Here is an 18,516-nt window from a genome sequence, read left to right as displayed (position 1 = left end):
CAGCAGTTTTTCAGGGACTCATGCAGAGGTCTTTCACTTACTGCCTGGTTCTTCGAACAGAAGAGGCTGGGAGTTGAACCTTCATTCAAAGCAGATGCTCTGCCACTGCCCCCCCCCCTACCCCAGCATTCATCTTCATTTCTGTAGCAGTTTTTAACTACCCAGAGAGCTCTTCCTTGTGATGACAAGAACCACTTGGAGAAAGAAGACATCAGACCTCACCCCGGGCCGGAGTTTCCTCTGTCCTCGCCCCCACCTGGTGGAATGAGCTCCTTGTAGAGATCAGAGCCTTGCCAGAGCTAGCACAATTCCATATTCAGTCACAAAGGAAGCTCTTCCCCCAGGCATTTGGTCGAGGTTGACCGAACCAACAACATCTGCTAGGTCCCCAGAAAACCCTGCCCAGGACCTGAATCCCAAACCTTCTAACCTATGAGATCATAGTCAACAAATGAATGTTGACATTGGAAATGTTATCCTCAGTTACGGAAAACACTTTATTGCTGTTTACCTGATGTTATGAATTGTGCTGCACTATCCCTATGTTTTGTGTATACCACCCTGAGCCACAAGAGAGGGCGGTATAGAAATGCAATCCATCCATCAATCCATCGGCCCGCCCACCCATCTGCCTGCCTGTCCAGCCATCCATCCACCCGCCCGTCTGCCTGCCAGTCCGTCCTCCCATTTGTCTGTCTGTCCGTCCGTCCGTCCGTCCATCCATCCGTCCATCCACCCATCCAACCATCCACCCATCCATCCACCGACCCATCCATCAGATCCATCCATCCACCCGTCCATCCATCCATACCCACGCAGATAGGGTGCTGAAATGAAGAGGCCATTATCATTACCCCAAAGTGGGCCCAGACAGGAAAAAGACAGCATGGGTTGCCTTCAAATCACTTAGTAGGATCACATCAGAGGTGGGAAGTGAACTCGGGATCTCCCAAATCATGGCTCATTCTTTAAAACGGTGATCTTTTCCAGATCTGAGCTGGATGCATGGGACCAGAAATCCCATGATACAGGAGTCCTATGTGACGTGACCCTGAGATCCCCACAGGATTGGCTTACAAATGAACTTACAAACTGCGGCTCAGAGTGGTTGTGGAAATGATGCCAGTTTTGCTGAGATGTCCAGGAAGTTTTCTTTATCACTAGCACACATGATACACCTCCTTATTAAAGGCTTGTCCCGTTCCATCAGGATATTGTTTCCAAAGCATTTAGGTGGCAGTGAAACAAAGGAATCACACAACAGGCAAGGCCTAAGGGCAGAAATGCCCTGAACTTTAGTGTGGGTACCGTGCAGAGACTTTAGCCAGCTGCCAGAAAGGTCATATGTTTAGATTCAGTGACAGCAATAGAGGGCCTGGGTCGCCCTCTCCCCCCACCCCTTGGCAACGGGCCGCAATCTTTAAAAGGTTGCGGACCAATGGTCTAGGGTAGTCAATATCATCTTCACCTGTATTATGTTTAGTTCTCAGACTGCAGAAGAATAAGAAGTCCTTGATGAAAATAAGAAATCCTGTATGAGAATCTATGTGAAAGAGGGGTACTGTGAAAAAATACTTGTAGTGCATCAACTGGATCACGAGAAGAGCAGTTGAAGGAGGAAGATTAACAACAGTATATCTAAGAAAAAAGAAGAGCCCTTCTGGATCAGACCAAAGGCCCTTCAAGTCCAGTATCCTTCTCACATAGTGGTCAACCAGCTGCCCCAGAGGGCTAACAATCAGGCTGAATACTTCTCCTGATGTGGCCTCCTAGCCCTGATGTCCAGAGCTCTACTGCCCCTGAATGTGGAGGATCCCTTTAGTTACTATGGCTTATAGCCCTTGATCCATGAATCTGTGTCATCCCTATTCAAGTTCTCTGTGTCTGTGGCCATCAATACATCCTCTGGCAATGAAATTATGTATTTTTAAAGTAATAGCAATAAGCTTCATGTAGTAACTGAATATATTTTCTTGAGTATTAATACTTGAAAAAGTAACTTCACCGTTATGACAGTTGTTTTCCTTGAGAAAGGAACAGGAGAACTTAAAATGCTCCTCACAGAGCGCTTACAAATGTAACGTGATACTTAATGAGACGATAGTTTCCCAGGAAAAAATAAGCACTTAAATAGGTTGCCGGTTATGTTCCTATTTTCAGTCTTTTCCTCAGAAGTACATCATTTGCTGCACCACAGAGTTGGATTTGAAAAAGCAAAATGCCTTTTGTCAAATTTCATTATTGCCCTGCAAGGTGTGTGTAAAATAGCTTTAGGAACTTACCGTATATACTCGCATATAAGCCGAGGCACCTAATTTCACCCCGAAATGCTGGAAAACGTATTGACTCGCATATAAACCAAGGGTGGTGTTTGGGCAGTGGCTTTTTCTCCTTTCCTCCCCTCACCCCCTCCCGTTTTGGGCAGGATCTTCCCCCGCCTTTTCTTCCCACCTTCCTCCTCCGTCTTTCCCTCTGAACTGTCTTGCCTTTTGATATCCCATCCTGTGTAGCTTCCCTTCTCCTTAGCTCGGTGTTCTGCTTATATGCAAGTATATACGGTATATATGCCTATTGTGGCTACTGCCCCTGTTATAGAGCTCTGCTTTATGAAACAGAGGCTTTTTGGGAACAATCTGCTTTTTTGAAACAATTTTATGTTGTGACTTTAAAAACTTCATATAAATCCCCGCGGATCTTATGGGTTCTGTGGTATCTCCGACTGATTGACTTAGCTGTGTTGCACCAGCTGGGAGGGGCCCAGGGACAGCTCAGGCTCACCTCCTTGCCTGCTTTGCACCACTAGGGAGGGGGCCCAATGGCTGCTCAGAAGGCTATACTGATACAGGCTCCGATGCACTGATCCAGTTTCCTCTACGCTCACCCCAATGAAACCAGCCCTTGCAACAGACTCTGTTCTGTAGCTGAGTTGTTTAGGTTGTGGGGTGAGGATGTCCTGTCCTATCTTTGGCATTGGTCCTTTCCGCATGTGTAGGAGTTTGGTAAAACGTAGCTTTTGGGTTTTATGTTCCAGCTTAAAAAACAACTTGGAAAATACTTTTTCTAGATCGAAACTGGCTGTCCACCAGGTTGCTAGTACTCTGTTACTGCTTGCTATTGGCATCAACAGGAGTGGGGGCGAAACTGAAGACAGGACTCAGCTTGGTAACAGATTTATTTGATAACATTGTTTTCTGGCATTCTGTAGCCCACATGGAATATTTATTTATTTAATTATTTTTTAAATATATACTGCCCTCCCCGAAGGCTCAGGGCGGTTAACATGAAATACAATTAACTCAATTTACAGTAATGTATTACCAACAGTAACAATAACAACAATATAATAATGATAATAATATGTCTTTGTTTTCTTTGTGCATTAGACACTGAGCAAGTTGCATCCACAGTGCATTCTTCATGGCCATTCCTTAAATCGTGCTGAGCAGTCTGCATGAAGACGTTCTGCAGTCACTCACTGTCAAGAGGATCCTTTGCACACTAGTGGCTCAGTCTGCCTGCTGAATGTCTCCTCTCATGCAATGTGTCCCTTTTGCCTACAGAGCCTGTCGGATTTGGGTGAATCTCATGAGCTGCTTCATTTTGGGTGTTGAAGCTCTAGCAGAAATGCTGAGCAAGATCTGCCTTTACTGAAACAGGTGGCTGGATTCCCTCATCTGAAGAACTCACAGCTGTTTCAGCTCCCTGAGAGGGCAGCTCAGCAGCTTCATCGGATGAACTGTCATTGCTGGCAAGGTGGACCATGACTCTGACTTTCTTGCCTATGTAGCACCACCAAGGAGGGGGCCCAGGGGCAGCTCAGATTGACTCTGTCGCCTGCTTTGCACCACCAGGAAGTGGGTTCTGTGGTATCTCAGACTGACTGACTTAGCTGTGTTGCACCAGCTGGGAGGGGCCCAGGGGCAGCTCAGGCTCACCTGCTTGCCTACTTTGCACCACTAGGGAGGGGGCCCAATGGCTGCTCAGAAGGACTGTTTACCCACATTGCAATGCTCAGGAGGGGGTCCAGTGGCAGATCGGATTGACTTTCTCAGTCGCTTTGCACCAGCAGGTTGGAGACCAGTAGCAGATGAGAGTGACTGTATCAGCCACTTGGCACTACCAGGGAGGGGCTCCAGGGGCAGCTCAAACTGACTCTCTCCACCGCTATGCACCACTAGGGAGGGTCAGCTCAGAGGGACTGTCTTGCACAAACTGACTCTCTCCACCGCTATGCACCACTAGGGAGGGTCAGCTCAGAGGGACTGTCTTGCACAAACTGACTCTCTCCACCGCTATGCACCACTAGGGAGGGGGCCCAATGGCTGCTCAGAAGGACTCTTTCCCCACACTGCAATGCTCGGGAGGGGGTCCAGTGGAAATCACTTTGTCAATTGCTTTGTACCAGTAAGTGGGAGACCAGTAGCAGATGAGAGTGACTGTATCAGCCACTTGGCACTACCAGGGAGGGGCCTCAGGGGCAGCTCAAACTGACTCTCTCCACTGCTATGCACCACTTGGGAGGGGAGACAGTGGCAGCTCAGAGGGACTCTCTTGCCCTCTTTACATTACCATGATGTGGCCCAGTGTCAGCTAAGACTAACGCTCTGACTTGCTTTGCAACACCAAGAACGAAGCCCACCGGCCGCTCAGACTGACTGTTTCACCGGCTTTGCCCCACCAGGGAGGGGACCGAGTTGCTGCTTTAACTGACTCTCTTGACCGCATGGCACTACTAGAAAGGAAGCCAAGTTGCAGTTCAGCCTAAAACTCTTACCTGCTTTGGACCTCCTGGAAGGGGGCAATGGGCATATCAAGGTGAATCTTGCCAGAATTTCACCCCTAAGGAGGGGTCCAAGTGCCATATATCTGTGAGTCTATTTTCTGATTTGCAACACTAAGTAAGGGGGGCTACTTTCACTTCAACCTAAAATTCCTACCTGCTTTGGAACTCATGGAAGGGGGCAACGGGCATATTAGGGTGACAATGTCTTAGAACATCACCACTAAAGGAGAGGCTGAGGGGCGTATCTCTGTGAGTCATTCATATGCCTTGCTCCACTAGGAAGGGATCATAATTTCTGCTCAACCTAAAATATTTACCTGCTGTGGACCTCCTGGAAGGGGGCTATGGACATATTAGGGTGACAATTTCTCTAAAATTTCACCCCAAAAGAAGTAACTTACTGGTCTATCTCTGTGTGACTTTCCTCCTCTTTGTACCACTAAGAAGGGGTCCTAGTTTCAACTCAGCCTCAAATTCTTAGCTGCCTGTGACCTCCTGGAAAGGGGCAATGGCCATATTAGGGTGACAATTTCTCCAGATTATATCCCTTTAGGAGGAGTCCAAGTGGCCCCTCTCTCTGCTGAGCAAAATTAAGAATGGGGCTTACTTTCAGCTCAGCCTAAAACTCTTACCTGCTTTGGACCTCCTGGAAGGGGTCAATGGGCATACTTAGATGACAATCTATCCAGATTATCACTCCTAACAAGGGGTCTAAGGGGCCTCTCTCTATCTGCTTAGCACCACAAAGAATGGGTCCTACTTTCAGCTCAGAATAAAATACTTACCTGCTTTGGAACATTTGGAATGGGGCAATGGGCAATTTAGGGTGACTATCTCTCCAGATTATCACTCCTAAGGAAAGGTCCAAGTGGCCTCTCTCTCTCTCTGCTTTGCACCACTAAGAATGGGGCCTACTTTTAGGTCAGCCTAACATACTTACCTGCTTTGGAACTTCAGGAAAGGGCAATGGTATATTCAGGTGACAATATCTCCAGAATTTACCCTTAACGTGAAGCCTCACTGGCCTATTTCTGTGTGACTCTCTTCCGCTTTGTACCACTAAGAAGTGGTTCTAGGTGCAGCTTACCTGTTTCGGACCTTCTGGAAGGGAGCAATTGCCATATTTAGATGACAATCTCTCCAGATTATCACCCCTAAAGAGAGGTCCAAGTGGCCTCTTTGTATCTGCTTAGCATCACAAATAATGGGTCCTACTTTCAGATCAACCTAAAATACTTACCTGCTTTGGAACATTTGGAAGGGGGCAATGGGATTTTAGGGTGACAATCTCTCAAAATTTTCACCCTTAAGGTGGAGGCTCACTGGCCTATCTCTGTGTGACTGACTTCTGCTTTGCACCACTAAAAAAGGGCAACACGAATAATGGGGACTAATTCCAGCTCAGCCTAAAATACTTACTTTTTCTGAAACTCCTGGAAGCGGGCAATGGGCATATTAGGATGACAATCTCTCCAAATTATCACACCTAAGGAGGGGTCCAAGTGGCCTCTATCTACTTAGCAACACGAAGAATGGGGACTAATTCCAGCTCAGCCTAAAATACTAACCTGCTTTGGAACTCCTGGAAGGGATCAATGGGCATATTAGGATGACAATCTCTCTAGAATTTCACCCTTAGGGTGAAGGCTCACTGACCTATCTCTGTGTGACTGTCTTTCACTTTGCACCACTAAGAAGGGGTCCTAGGTGCACCTCAGCTAAAACTCTTACCTGCTTTGGACCTTCTGGAAGGGGTCAATGGGTATATTAGGGTGACAATCTCTCCAGATTATCACCCTAAAGGAGGGGTCGAAGTGGCTTCTCTCTCTCTCTGCTTAGCACCATTAAGAAGGGGTCCTGCTTTCAGCTCAGCCTAAAATACTTATTTTCTTTGAAAATGCAGGAAAGGTCAATGGGCATATTTAGGTTACAATCTCTCCAGAATTCCACCCTTAAGGTGAAGGCTCCCTGGCCTATATCTGTGAGACTGTCTTCCGTTTTGCACCACTAAGAAGGGCTCCTCTTTGCATCTCAGCCTACAACTCTTACATGCTTTGGACATCCTGGAAGGGGGCAATGGGCATATTTAGATGACAATCTCTCCAGATTATCACCCCTAAGGAGGTGAACAAGTGGCCTCTCTATATCTGCTTTGCACCACTAAGAATGGGGCCTAATTTCAGCTCAGCCTAAAATACTTCCCTGCTTTGGACCTCCTGGAATGGGGCAATGGCCATATTTAGAGGACAATCTCTCCAGATTATCATCCTTAAGGAGGGGTCCAAGTGGCCTCTCTCTGTTTAGCATCACAAAGAATGGGTCCTACTTCCAGCTCAGCCTAAAATACTTAGCTGCTTTTGAAATTTTAGAAGGGGGCAATCTACATATTAGGGTGACAATCCCTCAAAAATTTCACCCTTAATGTGTAGCCTCCCTGACCAATCTATCTGTGACTGTCTTCCGCTTTGCACCACTAAGAAGGCGTCCTAGGTGCACCTCAGCCTAAAATACTTACCTGCCTTGGAACTTTTGGAAGGGGGCAATAGGCATATTAGGGTGACAATGTCTCCAAATTATCACGCCTAACGACGGGTCCAAGTGGCCTCTCTCTATCTGCTTAGCAGCACTAAGAATGGGGCCTAATTTCAGCTCAGCCTGAAATACTTACCTGCTTTGGACCTCCTGGAAGGAGGCAATGGGCATATTTAGGTGACAATCTCTCCGAATTATCACCCCTAAGCAGGGGTCCAATTGGCATCTAACTGCTTTGCAACATGAAAAATGGGGACTAATTCCAGCCCAGCCTAAAATTCTTACCTGCTTTGGAGCTTCTGGAAGGGGGCAATGGCCAGATTTAGTGGACAATCTCTCCAGATTATCATCCCTAAGGAGGGGTCCAAATCGCCTCTCTCTCTCTCTCCTTTTCACCACTAAGAATGGGGCCTACTTTCAGCTCAGACTAAAATACCTACCTGCTTTTGAACTCCAGGAAGGGGCAATGAGCATATTAGAGTGACAATCTCTCCAGAATTTCACCATAAGGTGAAGGCTCCCTGACCAATCTCTGTGTGACAGTCTTCCGTTTTGCACCACTAAGAGGGGGTCCTACGTGCAGCTCATCCTAACACCCTTACCTGCTTTGGACCTCCTGGAAGGGGGCAATGGCCATATTTAGATGACATTCTCTCCAGATCATCATCCCTAAGGAGGGGTCCAAGTGGCCTCTCTATATCTGCTTAGAATGGGCCCTGCTTTCAGCTCAGCCTAAAATACTAACCTGCTTTGGAACTTTTGGAAGGGGGCAATGGGCATATTAGGGTGACAATCTCTCCAGATTATCACCCCTAAATGAGGGGTCCAAGTGGCTTCTCTGTCTGCTTAGCACCACTAAGAAGGGGTCCTACTTTCACCTCAGCCTAAAATACTTCCCTGCTTTGGACCTCCTGGAATGGGGCAATGGCCATATTTAGAGGACAATCTCTCCAGATTATCATCCTTAAGGAGGGGTCCAAGTGGCCTCTCTCTGTTTAGCATCACAAAGAATGGGTCCTACTTCCAGCTCAGCCTAAAATACTTAGCTGCTTTTGAAATTTTAGAAGGGGGCAATCTACATATTAGGGTGACAATCCCTCAAAAATTTCACCCTTAATGTGTAGCCTCCCTGACCAATCTATCTGTGACTGTCTTCCGCTTTGCACCACTAAGAAGGCGTCCTAGGTGCACCTCAGCCTAAAATTCTTACCTGCTTCGGACCTCCTGAAAGGGGGCAATGGGCATATTTAAATGACAGTCTCTCCAGATTATCATCCCTAAACAGGGATCCATGTGGGCTCTATCTGCTTAGCATCACTAAGAATGGGTCCTACTTTCAGCTCAGACTCAAATACTTACCTGCTTTCGAGATTTTGGAAGGGGGCCATCGGCATATTAAGGTGACAATCTCTCCAGATTATCACCCCTAAGGAGGGGTTCGAGTGTCCCCTCTCTATCTGCTTAGCAATGCTAAGAATGGGGCCTAACTTAAGCTCAGCCTAAAATACTTACTTTTTTTGAAACTGCAGGAAAGGGCGATGGGCATATTTAGGTTACAATCTCTCCAGAACTTCACCCTTAAGGTGAAGGCTCACTGGCCTATCTCTGTGTGACTCTCTTCCGCTTTGTACCACTAAGAAGGGGTCCTACGTGCAGCTCAGCCTAAAACCTTTACCTGCTTTGGAGCTCCTGGAAGGGGGCAGTTGCCATATTTAGAGGACAATCTCTCAAGATTATCAACCCTAAGGAGGAGTCCAAGTGGCCTCTCTCTATCTGCTTAGCATCACAAAGAATGGGTCCTACTTTCAGTTCAGCTTAAAATACTTATCTGCTTTCGACATTTTGGAAAGGGGCAATCGTTATACTAGTGTGACAATCTCTCAAAAATTTAACCCTTAACATGAAGGCTCCCTGACCTATCTCTGTGTGACTGTCTTCCGTTTTGCACCACTAAGAGGGGGTCCTACGTGCAGCTCATCCTAAAACTCTTACCTGCTTTGGACCTCCTGGAAGGGGGCAATGGCCATATTTAGATGACAATATCTCCAGATCATCATCCCTAAGGAGGGGTCCAAGTGGCCTCTCCCTATCTGCTTAGCAACACTAAAAATGGAGCTTAATTTCAGCTCAGCCTAAAATACTTACCTGTTTTGGACCTCCTGGAAGGGAGCAATGGGCATATTAGGGTGACATTATCTCCAGATTATCACTCCTAAAGAGGGGTCCAAGTGGCCTCTCTCTATCTGCTCAGCATCACAAAGAATGGGTCCTACTTTGAGGTCAGCCTAAAATACTTACCTGCTTTGGAACTTTTGTAAGGAGGCAATGGGCATGTTAGGGTGACAATCTCTCAAAAATTTCACCCTTAACTTGAAGGATCCCTGCTCTATCTCTGTGGACTGCCTTCTGCTTTGAACCACTAAGGAGGGGTCCTAGGTGCACCTCAGCCTAAAACTCTTACCTGCTTTTGACTTCCTGGAAAGGGGCAAAGGGCATAATTTGATGACAATCTCTCCAAATTATCACCCCTAACGAGCGGTCCAAGTGGCCTCTCTCTACCTCCTTAGCAACACTAAGAATGGGGCCTAATTTCAGCTCAAACTAAAATACTTACTTTTTTTGAAATTGCAGGAAAGTGCGATGGGCATATTTAGGTTACAATCTCTCCAGAACTTCACCCTTAAGGTGAAGGCTCACTGGCCTATCTCTGTGTGACTCTCTTCCGCTTTGTACCACTAAGAAGGGGTGCTATGTGCAGCTCAGCCTAAAACTCTTACCTGCTTTGGACCTTCTGGAAGGGGGCAATGGACATATTAGGGTGACAATCTCTCCAGGATATCACCCCTAAGGAGGTGTCCAAGTGGCCTCTCTCTATTTGCATACCACCACAAATAATGGGTCCTGCTTTCATCCCAGCCTAAAATACTTACCTGCTTTGGAACGTTTGGAAAGGGGCAATGGGCATATTAGGGTGAGAATTTCCCCAGATTATCACTTCTAAGGAGCGGTCCAACTGGCCTCTCTCTTTTCTTTGCTTTGCACCTCTAAGAATGGGGCCTACTTTCAGCTCAGCCTAAAATACTTCCCTGCTTTGGACCTCCTGGAATGGGGCTATGGCCATATCAGGGTGACAATCTCTGCAGAATTTCACCCTTAAAGTGAAGGCTCCCTGACCTATCTCTGTGTAACAGTCTTCCGTTTTGCACCACTAAGAAGGCGTCCTAGGTGCACCTCAGCCTAAAACTCTTACCTGCTTTGGACCTCCTGAAAGGGGGCAATGGCCATATTTAAATGACAGTCTCTCCAGATTATCATCCCTAAACAGGGGTCCATGTGGCCTCTATCTGCTTAGCATCACTAAGAATGGGTCCTACTTTCAGCTCAGACTCAAATACTTACCTGCTTTCCAGATTTTGGAAGGGGGCCATCGGCATATTAGGGTGACAATCTCTCCAGATTATCATCCCTAAGGAGGGGTCCAAGTGGCCTCTATCTGCTTAGCAACACGAAGAATGGGGACTAATTCCAGCTCAGCCTAAAATACTTACTTTTTTTGAAACTGCAGGAAAGGGCGATGGGCATATTTAGGCCATATTTAGGCCATATTAGGGTGACAATCTCTCCAGATTATCACCCCTAAAGGAGGGGTACAAGTGGCTTCTCTCTCTGTCTGCTTAGCACCACTAAGAAGGGGTCCTACTTTCAGGTCAGTCTGAAATACTTCCCTGCTTTGGACCTCCAGGAAGGGACCAATGGCCATATTTAGAGGACAATCTCTCAAGATTATCATGCCTAAGGAGGGGTCCAAGTGGCCTCTCTATATCTGCTTAGAATGGGCCCTGCTTTCAGCTCAGCCTAAAATACTTACCTGCTTTGGAACTTTTGGAAGGGTGCAATGGGCATATTAGGGTGACAATGTCTCCAAATTATCGTGCCTACCGACGGGTCCAACTGGCCTCTCTCTATCTGCTTAGCAGCACTAAGAATGGGGCCTAATTTGAGCTCAGCCTAAAATACTTACCTGTTTTGGAACTCCTGGAAGGGGGCAATGGGCATATTAGGATGACAATCTCTCCACATTATCTCCCCTAGGGAGGGGTCCAAGTGGCCTCTCTCTATCTGCTTAGAATGGGCGCTGCTTTCTGCTCAATCTAAAATACTTACCTGCTTTGGAACTTTTGGAAGGGGGCAATGGGCATATTAGGGTGACAATCTCTCCAAATTATCACGGGTCCAAGTGGCCTCTCTCTGTCTGCTTAGCAACACTAAGAATGGGGCCTAATTTCAGCTCAGCCTGAAATACTTACCTGCTTTGGACCTCCTGGAAGGAGGCAATGGGCATATTTAGGTGACAATCTCTCCAAATTATCACCCCTAAGCAGGGGTCCAAGTGGCATCTATCTGCTTTGCAACACGAAGAATGGGGACTAATTCCAGCCGAGCCTAAAATATTTCCCTGCTTTGGACCTCCTGGAAGGGGGCAAGGGCCATATTAGGGTGACAATCTCTCCAGATTATCACCCCTAAAGGAGGGGTACAAGTGGCTTCTCTCTCTGTCTGCTTAGCACCACTAAGAAGGTGTCCTACTTTCAGGTCAGTCTGAAATACTTCCCTGCTTTGGACCTCCGGGAAGGGAGCCATGGCCATATTTAGAGGACAATATCTCAAGATTATCATGCCTAAGGAGGGGTCCAAGTGGCCTCTCTATATCTGCTTAGAATGGGCCCTGCTTTCAGCTCAGCCTAAAATACTTACCTGCTTTGGAACTTTTGGAAGGGGGCAATGGGCATATTAGGGTGACAATGTCTCCAAATTATCGCGCCTACTAACGGGTCCAACTGGCCTCTCTCTATCTGCTTAGCAGCACTAAGAATGGGCCCTGCTTTCAGCTCAGCCTAAAATACTTACCTGTTTTGGAACTCCTGGAAGGGGGCAATGGGCATATTAGGATGACAATCTCTCCACATAATCTCCCCTAGGGAGGGGTCCAAGTGGCCTCTCTCTATCTGCTTAGAATGGGCCCTGCTTTCTGCTCAGCCTAAAATACTTACCTGCTTTGGAACTTTTGGAAGGGGGCAATGGGCATATTAGGGTGACAATCTCTCCAAATTATCACGGGTCCAAGTGGCCTCTCTCTATCTGCTTAGCAACACTAAGAATGGGGCCTAATTTCAGCTCAGCCTGAAATACTTACCTGCTTTGGACCTCCTGGAAGGAGGCAATGGGCATATTTAGGTGACAATCTCTCCAAATTATCACCCCTAAGCAGGGGTCCAAGTGGCATCTATCTGCTTTGCAACACGAAGAATGGGGACTAATTCCAGCCGAGCCTAAAATACTTCCCTGCTTTGGACCTCCTGGAAGGGGGCAAGGGCCATATTAGGGTGACAATCTCTCCAGATTATCACCCCTAAAGGAGGGGTACAAGTGGCTTCTCTCTCTGTCTGCTTAGCACCACTAAGAAGGGGTCCTACTTTCAGGTCATTCTGAAATACTTCCCTGCTTTGACCCCCGGGAAGGGGGCAATGGCCATATTTAGAGGACAATATGTCAAGATTATCATGCCTAAGGAGGGGTCCAAGTGGCCTCTCTATATCTGCTTAGAATGGGCCCTGCTTTCAGCTCAGCCTAAAATACTTACCTGCTTTGGAACTTTTGGAAGGGGGCAATGGGCATATTAGGGTGACAATGTCTCCAAATCATCGTGCCTACCAAGGGGTCCAACTGGCCTCTCTCTATCTGCTTAGCAGCACTAAGAATGGGGCCTAATTTGAACTCAGCCTAAAATACTAACATGTTTTGGAACTCCTAGAAGGGGGCAATGGGCATATTAGGAGGACAATCTCTCCACATTATCTCCCCTAGGGAGGGGTCCAAGTGGCCTCTCTCTATCTGCTTAGAATGGGCCCTGCTTTCTGCTCAGCCTAAAATACTAACCTGCTTTGGAACTTTTGGAAGGGGGCAATGGGCATATTAGGGTGACAATCTCTCCAAATTATCACGGGTCCAAGTGGCCTCTCTCTATCTGCTTAGAAACACTAAGAATGGGGCCTAATTTCAGCTCAGCCTGAAATACTTACCTGCTTTGGACCTCCTGGAAGGAGGCAATGTGCATATTTAGGTGACAATCTCTCCACATAATCTCCCCTAGGGAGGGGTCCAAGTGGCCTCTCTCTATCTGCTTAGAATGGGCCCTGCTTTCTGCTCAGCCTAAAATACTTACCTGCTTTGGAACTTTTGGAAGGGGGCAATGGGCATATTAGGGTGACAATGTCTCCAAATTATCACGGGTCCAAGTGGCCTCTCTCTATCTGCTTAGCAACACTAAGAATGGGGCCTAATTTCAGCTCAGCCTGAAATACTTACCTGCTTTGGACCTCCTGGAAGGAGGCAATGGGCATATTTAGGTGACAATCTCTCCAAATTATCACCCCTAAACAGAGGTCCAAGTGGCATCTATCTGCTTTGCAACACGAAGAATGGGGACTTATTCCAGCCGAGCCTAAAATACTTCCCTGCTTTGGACCTCCTGGAAGGGGGCAAGGGCCATATTAGGGTGACAATCTCTCCAGATTATCACCCCTAAAGGAGGGGTACAAGTGGCTTCTCTCTCTGTCTGCTTAGCACCACTAAGAAGGGGTCCTACTTTCAGGTCAGTCTGAAATACTTCCCTGCTTTGGACCTCCGGGAAGGGGGCAATGGCCATATTTAGAGGACAATCTCTCAAGATTATCATGCCTAAAGAGGGGTCCAAGTGGCCTCTCTCTATCTGCTTAGAATGGGCCCTGCTTTCAGCTCAGCCTAAAATACTTACCTGCTTTGAAACTTTTGGAAGGGGGCAATGGGCATATTAGGGTGACAATGTCTCCGAATTATCGTGCCTACCGACGGGTCCAACTGGCCTCTCTCTATCTGCTTAGCAGCACTAAGAATGGGGCCTAATTTGAGCTCAGCCTAAAATACTTACCTGTTTTGGAACTCCTGGAAGGGGGCAATGGGCATATTAGGATGACAATCTCTCCACATTATCACCCCTAGGGAGGGGTCCAAGTGGCCTCTCTCTATCTGCTTAGAATGGGCCCTGCTTTCTGCTCAGCATAAAATACTTACCTGCTTTGGAATTTTTGGAAGGGGGCAATGGGCATATTAGGGTGACAATCTCTCCAAATTATCACGGGTCCAAGTGGCATCTCTCTATCTGCTTAGCAACACTAAGAATGGGGCCTAATTTCAGCTCAGCCTGAAATACTTACCTGCTTTGGACCTCCTGGAAGGAGGCAATGGGCATATTTAGGTGACAATCTCTCCAAATTATCACCCCTAAGCAGGGGTCCAAGTGGCATCTATCTGCTTTGCAACACGAAGAATGGGGACTAATTCCAGCCGAGCCTAAAATACTTCCCTGCTTTGGACCTCCTGGAAGGGGGCAAGGGCCATATTAGGGTGACAATCTCTCCAGATTATCATCCCTAAGGAGGGGTCCAAGTGGCCTCTATCTGCTTAGCAAAACGAAGAATGGGGACTAATTCCAGCTCAGCCTAAAATACTTACTTTTTTTGAAACTGCAGGAAAGGGCGATGGGCATATTTAGGTTACAATCTCTACACAATTTCACCCTTAAGGTGAAGGCTCACTGACCTATCTCTGTGTGACTGTCTTCCGTTTTGCACCACTAAGAAGGGGTCCTACGTGCAGCTCATCCTAAAACTCTTACCTGCTTTGGAGCTCCTGGAAGGGGGCAATGGCCATAATTAGATGACAATCTCTCCAGATTATAAGGAGGTGTCCTTGGAGGTGTCCAATTGGCCTCTATCTGCTTAGCATCACAAAGAATGGGTCCTACTTTCAGCTCAGCCTAAAATACTTACCTGCTTTTGACATTTTGGAAGGGGGCAATGGGCATATTAGGGTGACAATCTCTCCAGATTATCATCCCTAAGGAGGGGTCCAAGTGGCCTCTATCTGCTTAGCAAAACGAAGAATGGGGACTAATTCCAGCTCAGCCTAAAATACTTACTTTTTTTGAAACTGCAGGAAAGGGCGATGGGCATATTTAGGTTACAATCTCTCCAGAACTTCACCCTTAAGGTGAAGGCTCCCTCACCTATCTCTGTGTGACAGTCTTCCGTTTTGCACCAATAAGAGGGGGTCTTACGTACAGCATATCCTAAAACTGTTACCTGCACCTCAGCCTAAAACTCTTACCTGCTTTGGACCTCCTGAAAGGGGGCAATGGGCATATTTAGCTGACAATCTCTCCAGATTATAATCCCTAAGGATGTGTCCAAGTGGCCTCTATCTTCTTAGCATCACAAAGAATCGGTCCTACTTTCAGCTCAGTCTAAAATACTTATCTGCTTTCGACATTTTGGAAGGGGGCAATCGGCATATTAGGGTGACAATCTCTCCAGATTAAAACCCCTAAGGAGGGGTCCAAGTGGCCTCCATCTGCTTAGCAACACGAAGAATGGGGACTAATTCCAGCTCAGCCTAAAATACTTACTTTTTCTGAAACTGCAGGAGAGGGTGATGGGCATATTTAGGTTACAATCTCTCCAGAATTTCACCCTTAGGGTGAAGGCTCAAATACTTACCTGCTTTCGACATTTTGGAAGGGGGCAATGGGCATATTAGGGTGACAATCTCTCCAGATTATCACCCCGAAGGAGGGGTCCAAGTGGCCTCTATCTACTTAGCAACACGAAGAATGGGGACTAATTCCAGCTCAGCCTAAAATACTAACCTGCTTTGGAACTCCTGGAAGGGATCAATGGGCATATTAGGATGACAATCTCTCTAGAATTTCACCCTTAGGGTGAAGGCTCACTGACCTATCTCTGTGTGACTGTCTTTCACTTTGCACCACTAAGAAGGGGTCCTAGGTGCACCTCAGCTAAAACTCTTACCTGCTTTGGACCTTCTGGAAGGGGTCAATGGGTATATTAGGGTGACAATCTCTCTAGAATTTCACCCTTAAGGTGAAGGCTCCCTGGCCTATATCTGTGAGACTGTCTTCCGTTTTGCACCACTACGAAGGGCTCCTCTTTGCATCTCAGCCTACAACTCTTACCTGCTTTGGACATCCTGGAAGGGGGCAATGGGCATATTTAGATGACAATCTCTCCAGATTATCACCCCTAAGGAGGTGAACAAGTGGCTTTGCACCATTAAGAATGGGGCCTAATTTCAGCTCAGCCTAAAATACTTACCTGCTTTTGAACTTTTGGAAGGGGGCAATGGGCATATTAGGGTGACTATCTCTCAGTCTAAAATACTTACCTGCTTTCGAAATTTCAGAAGGGGGCAATCGGCATATTAGGGTGACAATCCCTCAAAAATTTCACACTTAATGTGATGCCTCCCGGACCTATATCTCTGTGACTGTCTTCAGCTTTGCACCACTAAGAAGGCATCCTAGGTGTACCTCCGCCTTACTTTTTTGAAACTGTAGGAAAGGGCGATGGGCATATTTAGGTTACAATCTCTCCAGGATTGCACCCTTAAGGTGAAGTCTCCCTGACCTATATCTGTGTGACTGTCTTCCATTTTGCACCACTAAGAAGGGGTCCTCCATGCAGCTCAGCCTAAAAACTCTTACCTGCTTTGGACCTCCTGGAAGTGGGCAATGGGCATATTTAGATGACAATCTCTCCAGATTTTCACCCCTAAGGAGGGGTCCAAATGGCCTCTCTATATCTGCTTGGAATGGGCCCAGCTTTCAGCTCAGCCTAAAATACTTACCTGCTTTGGAACTTTTGGAAGGGGGCAATCGGCATATTAGGGTGACAATCTCTCAGCCTAAAATACTTACCTGCTTTCGAAATTTTAGAAGGGGGCAATCGGCATATTAGGGTGACAATCCCTCAAAAATTTCACACTTAACGTGACGCCTCCCTGACCTTTCTCTCTGTAACTGTCTTCCACTTTGCACCACTAAGAAGGCGTCCTAGGTGCACCTCATCCTAACACCCTTACCTGCTTTGGAGCTCCAGGAAGCGGGCAATGGCCATTTTTAGATGACAATCTCTCCAGATCATGATCCCTAAGGAGGGGTCCAAGTGGCCTCTCTCTATCTGCTTAGAATGGGCCCTGCTTTCAGCTCAGCCTAAAATACTTACCTGCCTTGGAACTTTTGGAAGGGGGCAATAGGCATATTAGGGTGACAATGTCTCCAAATTATCCCGCTTAACGACGGGTCCAAGTGTCTATCTGCTTAGCAGCACTAAGAATGGGGCCTAATTTCAGCTCAGCCTGAAATACTTACCTGCTTTGGACCTCCTGGAAGGAGGCAATGGGCATATTTAGGTGACAATCTCTCCAAATTATCACCCCTAAGCAGGGGTCCAATTGGCATCTAACTGCTTTGCAACATGAAAAATGGGGACTAATTCCAGCCCAGCCTAAAATTCTTACCTGCTTTGGAGCTTCTGGAAGGGGGCAATGGCCAGATTTAGAGGACAATCTCTCCAGATTATCATCCCTACGGAGGGGTCCAAGTCGCCTCTCTCTCTCTCTGCTTTTCACCACTAAGAATGGGGCCTACTTTCAGCTCAGACTAAAATACCTACCTGCTTTTGAACTCCAGGAAGGGGCAATGAGCATATTAGAGTGACAATCTCTCCAGAATTTCTCCATAAGGTGAAGGCTCCCTGACCAATCTCTGTGTGACAGTCTTCCGTTTTGCACCACTAAGAGGGGGTCCTACGTGCAGCTCATCCTAACACCCTTACCTGCTTTGGAGCTCCAGGAAGCGGGCAATGGCGATTTTTAGATGACAATCTCTCCAGATCATGATCCCTAAGGAGGGGTCCAAGTGGCCTCTCTCTATCTGCTTAGAATGGGCCCTGCTTTCTGCTCAGCCTAAAATACTTACCTGCCTTGGAACTTTTGGAAGGGGGCAATCGGCATATTAGGGTGACAATCTCTCAGCCTAAAATACTTACCTGCTTTCGAAATTTTAGAAGGGGGCAATCGGCATATTAGGGTGACAATCCCTCAAAAATTTCACACTTAACGTGACGCCTCCCTGACCTTTCTCTCTGTAACTGTCTTCCACTTTGCACCACTAAGAAGGCGTCCTAGGTGCACCTCAGCCTAAAACTCTAACCTGCTTTGGAGCTCCAGGAAGCGGGCAATGGCCATTTTTAGATGACAATCTCTCCAGATCATGATCCCTAAGGAGAGGTCCAAGTGGCCTCTCT

The sequence above is a fragment of the Paroedura picta genome, chromosome 3 (genome assembly GCF_049243985.1).
Source record: "Paroedura picta isolate Pp20150507F chromosome 3, Ppicta_v3.0, whole genome shotgun sequence".
Classification (NCBI taxonomy): Eukaryota; Metazoa; Chordata; class Lepidosauria; order Squamata; family Gekkonidae; genus Paroedura; species Paroedura picta.
The sequence above is the reverse complement of the archived record's forward strand: the minus strand, read 5'-3'. Positions refer to the sequence as shown.